This window comes from Haliotis asinina, chromosome 4, assembly GCF_037392515.1.
Source record: "Haliotis asinina isolate JCU_RB_2024 chromosome 4, JCU_Hal_asi_v2, whole genome shotgun sequence".
Classification (NCBI taxonomy): domain Eukaryota; kingdom Metazoa; phylum Mollusca; class Gastropoda; order Lepetellida; family Haliotidae; genus Haliotis; species Haliotis asinina.
In genome coordinates, this window is record NC_090283.1 from 28,273,214 (window position 1) to 28,279,420 (window position 6,207).

A 6,207-nucleotide genomic window follows, 5' to 3' on the forward strand; every position below is an offset into this window, starting at 1 on the left:
CAAGTAATCGTTGGTCGCGTGTGGCCAGTGTTCTTGTGATGGAGGAGAAAGGCACATTAATGATGTCATCTAGTCTTTCCACTTCAGTTTGTTGAAGGCACATAACATCGTGGTTGAAGCGAGTTGTGTTATGTTATGTCTGTCAATGGATTTTCTCATTCACACGAGTTGTGTTATGTTATGTCTGTCAATGGAATTTCTCATTCACACGAGTTGTGTTATGTTATGTCTGTCAATGGATTTTCTCATTCACACGAGTTGTGTTATGTTATGTCTGTCAGTGTATTTTCCCATTCACACGAGTTGTGTTATGTTATGTCTGTCAGTGTATTTTCTCATTCACACGAGTTGTGTTATGTTATGTCTGTCAATGTATTTTCTCATTCACATGAGTTTTGTTATGTCATGTCTGTCAGTGTATTTTCTCATTCACACAAATTGTGTTATGTTATGTCTGTCAAAGTATTTTCTCATTCACACGAGTTTTGTTTTGTTATGTCTGTCAATGTATTTTCTCATTCACACGAGTTGTGTTATGTTATGTCTGTCAATGTATTTTCTCATTCACACGAGTTGTGTTATGTTATGTCTGTCAGTGTATTTTCTCATTCACACGAGTTGTGTTATGTTATGTCTGTCAATGGATTTTCTCATTCACACGAGTTGTGTTATGTTATGTCTGTCAATGGAATTTCTCATTCACACGAGTTGTGTTATGTTATGTCTGTCAATGGATTTTCTCATTCACACGAGTTGTGTTATGTTATGTCTGTCAATGTATTTTCTCATTCACACGAGTTTTGTTATGTTATGTCTGTCAGTGTATTTTCTCATTCACACAAATTGTGTTATGTTATGTCTGTCAGTGTATTTTCTCATTCACACGAGTTTTGTTATGTTATGTCTGTCAGTGTATTTTCTCATTCACACGAGTTCTGTTATGTTATGTCTGTCAGTGTATTTTCTCATTCACACAAATTGTGTTATGTTATGTCTGTCAATGTATTTTCTCATTCACACGAGTTTTGTTATGTTATGTCTGTCAGTGTATTGTCTCATTCACACAAATTGTGTTATGTTATGTCTGTCAATGTATTTTCTCATTCACACGAGTTGTGTTATGTTATGTCTGCCAATGTATTTTCTCATTCACACGAGTTAAAATGTAATCGTGAGACAATCTTACAATAATAAGTTATAACATATTTCATATAGCGCCGTGTATCCATCTGACTAGTTGCTCACTGGATGCTGTAATCAGAATGTGATTATTATTACCCAAGATAACTCAAACTGCCTGTGGGACGCTGACTTTATACAACCGAGTACACTTTTTTTCTGCTGAGTGATCCGAGGCAATTTTGAACAAACTCACTTATGCTTAATATCTATGTTAGTACTGACATCAGAAAGACAAATATCATGTCCTATTGCTTCACACACGTATTGTTGGCATCGTGCTGTTTGTGGTGTTTATGCTAAGTCTTCATTTCTTCCATGAGTCTACGACTATTGTATCAGTTAGGCCAATCACTGTTGAGCAAGAGTTCCATTACACTGATGCTCTCATGTTAGCTCTCTTATGGTTATATCGATATAGATGTTATCGATCTCATCATTGCCGCTAACAAGTGTCGTTGCATAAATTATGACTGGCTGCTGTTTATCCCCTGTATATAGAAAGTACTTGTAACATGTGTTTTCTGAAAATTATTTATAGAAGTCCTGGCCGTACTACTTTAATAGATTATTTGTACTGCCTTGTCGATTTAGCCAATATGTCAATTGTCACTAGGTGATGATCACACAATGATTTTATTCTGTTTGTCTGTCGTTTTTAACATCAAAGAAATTAAGATATCCATTTATACGTTTTAGGTTAGGTTTGATCAACATAATGGTGAACGAAGGAAGACGTTATTATGAACAATGCAAGAATATGTGTCTTCTGTATAATATTGATGTGGAAAATTAAATCTATTTTTTTACTTGTATGTCCTCTTTTATAAAGATTTGCGTACGGAATATATAGGTGAATATTATCTACGTAAACCACTTCCAATAGCTTTTAAACCACTTCTTTCCTCGCCTGACCAGCATGTAATAATAAAACTGCCATACTACATCATTGATGCTTTGATTAAACCTAACAATCTGATATAAAAGTTTTGTATGTTCGTATTTCACTATTGCACATAATTTAATGCCTGTAACACGATTCGTTGTTTGGATCATTAATTACCATATACTGCTCCATATGTATAAGGTATATGTATAAGTCCAATGTATATGGGCCCGAGGCCTTTTGTACAATAAACATCTTTTGATGTTTGACTTTGGTTCAAGTTACCAACTGTTACCAACACACCCATACGAACACAAACACACACACACACACAGACACACACACACACACACAAAAAACAAAACAAAACAAAACAAAACAAACAAAACAAAAAAACAAAAAAAACAACAAAAAACAAAACCCAAAACCAAAAAACAACAGACAGAAAAAATTGAAGGGAAAATGAAAATATCATCAGAAGATGAATGTAAATTTAAACAGCTACGAAGATGGATCATGCTTGATGGAAGATGGATCATGCTTGATGGAAGATGGATCATGCTTGATGTAAGATCAGAATACCTTCCACTTTTGAGTGTACTTGAGAATAGTTCTTCTGGTAGAGAAGTTCTTGTTTGGAATGATATCAAATGACGTATGCTGGTCAGCAGGAATCTATGCATAGCAGAAGGGGGAGAATGGTCGCGCATTAGACCTGATGGCTTTGTTCAATGTCTAACTCACATGTAATTGAAAATACGATTCGTTTTGGATATGTTAATATTGTTTCAAAACATTTCCCTTAATTCCAATGTCCACACCTATGCTATATTGTGTCCAACAATACCGCAGTTCCTCCATGTAAACATTCTTAAAACAGTTTTACTAATTACATTAGGGATACCATTAGTATCCTGTTTACAGTTGTAAATATTTGTTGTTACATTCGTGTTCAGAATACCTTCGTTATGATTAGTTTTCGTGCTCTGATGCTTTAACTCTGAAACAAAGGATTGATTGATCTGATACTGTTTTTCAAACTGTTAAGGGACAACCGGTCACACTGTAGACACGTGGGTCACCTGTGGAACACGCAAGCTCAACGTTATGTAGACACGTGGGTCACCTGTGGAACACGCAAGCTCAACGTTGTGTAGACACGTGGGTCACCTGTGGAAGTTCCATGTGAGGGTTCCACGCATGAATGAACATCATCAAAGCAGCAACACACGTGTGTGTGTGTGTGTGTGTGTGTGTGTGTGTGTGTGTGTGTGTGTGTGTGTGTTATAGTATCGCAAAGTATGGAAAAAAGTATCGCAACGCCTAAAGCGTTTTTCTCTCGATATCTTACAAATTGCCAACATCATGAAATTAAATGAAAGCAATAACCTATAATCGAGACGTCATATGTTTTCGATCGGTCATTACGGTTCCCATTTACAGCGCGACAATGCCGGAAAATCCATGAGCAGCAGCCTGCATGTAAACAACACGATCCCGCTATTGGTGGGACACAAAAATACCGTGAATCAAAGTCTCATGAGTCAACAACATTAAAAAATCAACGAAAGATTAATTTTAACTCGGGAATCATTAATGCAATTACAGCCTCATGATCAAATGCATGAATACCCTAAATCTTTACTCAAAAAATGCCATTAATGTTTCGCCTGCCTAGTTTACATACTACCTTACAAGATCACGTTACAGGTCATGTGACCACGCTGGTTGATTTACTTCTATGGCATGCCAAAATCGGAAAATAGATTACTTAAAATCGGCAATGAATTGCAAACAGGCACTGGTGCCGTTTATATTATTTTGTCTATAGGAGGCTATCAACGCAAAGAAGGGCAGTTACTGTCAGTGTAATTATGAGGCTGTAGATAATGAGGATAAGCCTGTATAGTAGCTGGACGGGGAATGCTAGGGAATTACGTCTCATATGGTACTCACCATGATACATGACATGGGAAATCTACTGCAGCAGGTGTTTTGTTCCCGGCTACACTTAACACTTTTTAGAGCAATTTAGAAAGGCAAATTCTTTATTATCTCTGCAGTTTGAAATGTTTGACAGCACAGTGCGAGTTTTTATTACATGCCGTACTCCCATAACATTGCTAAAAATATTCAGCCAACGAAAGGATCGAAAACATATGACGTCATGTCCGGCGAAACATTGAGATTGCTTGCGACAGCAGCGGCGGATTAACGATAGAAAATGCGGGATATGCATGTAAATATAACAGTTTATGAAATAAACTTCATCTTTACTGAAGTTAGGCCGTACGGAATTAAAAGATTGTATTTATTTTTCGTTCACCAAATATGTTATCGCTATCCGATCGAAAACCCATTACGCCAGGACACTGTCTCAAAATCAACAACTCATGATGCACGCGCTTCAGGTATCACGTGTGGATTACGTGAAACATTTGTACTCCCCTAATCACGAAGAGGTTTAATTGCCATTCAGACAGTAAGTGAGTGAGTGAGTTTAGTTATACGCTGCACTCAGCAATATTACAGCTATATGGGGGCGGTCTGTAAATAATCGAGTCTGGACCAGATATCCAGTGATCAACAACATGAGCATCGATCTGGGCAATTGGGAACCAATGACATATGATAAACCAAGTCAGCAAGCCTGACCACCCGATCCCGTTAGTCGCCTCTAACGACCAGCAGAGTGTTTTATGGCAAGCATGGGTTGCTGAAGGCCTATTCTACCCCCGGACCTTCACGGGTATCATTCAGACAGACAGAAATCTTTATTCAGTATACAGGGCCATATCCGACTTTACAGAATAGAACACCAATATATATTTTGTTTCATGCTGGTGACAAGTGACTGTCATAAATTGTTGCCTTGGACAACTATCCAACCTCGGGCACAGTGTCTAGTGGTAATACAAGTTCAAAGTCAGACAACTTGTACAAGACACACTATAAGCTTCTGACAAGTATAATTTGGATCTAAGATGTAGAATGATAACTGGAATTTATGCATTTCTAATTGTACGTACCCTTTTCAAAACCTTAGCAATCCATATCAAAACGTTTTCATCCCTACTTGACATGTCTTAGATTTCCCTGTATGTGTTACTCATATAAATATGGTGTAAACATTCATTTCTTGCATCTTTATAGCGTTGACAGATCATCAATAAGTGGTATTCATCTTCAACTAATGACATGCCTTTATCATGACAATATGAACAAAGTCTATTACAGTAGAGTGTAATATTATGCCTTTCTGTTTCGATTACAAGTTTGAAATTATTACATCTGAACTGACATGTTTGTAATGCCACGGAATGTCTAGAGATAAATATCTTTCAACATGCAGCATTTACTTAAATTGACAGTATGTCTGACATTTGTTCAAAAGTGAAACAGTATGGTGCCAGTCTTGGTTCAAACAATCAAGCAATCTCTGCCTAAAATCAATGAATGTTTACATTTCCTATGTCTTGATTTATCCACACATCACCAAAACCAAATGGAAATAAAATATTTCTGATATGCGATGTCCATGTAATTCTCCCTACATCATCAAGTGTCTTAAGCATACTATAGGCTTGATAAGATATTCTGTTTTTATCCATCATAATCAAATTAGACTAGTATTTAACTGGTTTAACATGTAATTATACTGAAGGGGAACCCTGCCACATTCACGAACCCTGCCACATTTATCATGAAAATGATAAATATTATAGGACTTAAAATGCAGCCTTGCCTAGTTCCGATATTACACTGAAAAAACTCTGTTATTCCACTGGGTGTTCTGACACAGGATGAAAGTGCTGAATACATTGAAACCATTAATTTCAGAAATCTACCTCTAACACCGATATCATGTAAACTCTGAAACAAGCCCCTATGGTTTATAAAATCAAATGCCTTTCTAAAATCAATGAATATACAAAGGAATCTACCATTTTTCTTGGAGAGATATTTTGGAACCATTGCTTGCACGGAAAATATTTGATCAACAGTTGAATGATTTGGTCTGAAACAAGCCTGTAACTCTGAGATAACATTTCTCTTGTCACACCAAGTTCTCAAGCCTCTTATCTAAAACAGCAGCAAGGGTTTTACATAGTGTATCTATTAGTGAAATCCCTCTATAATTA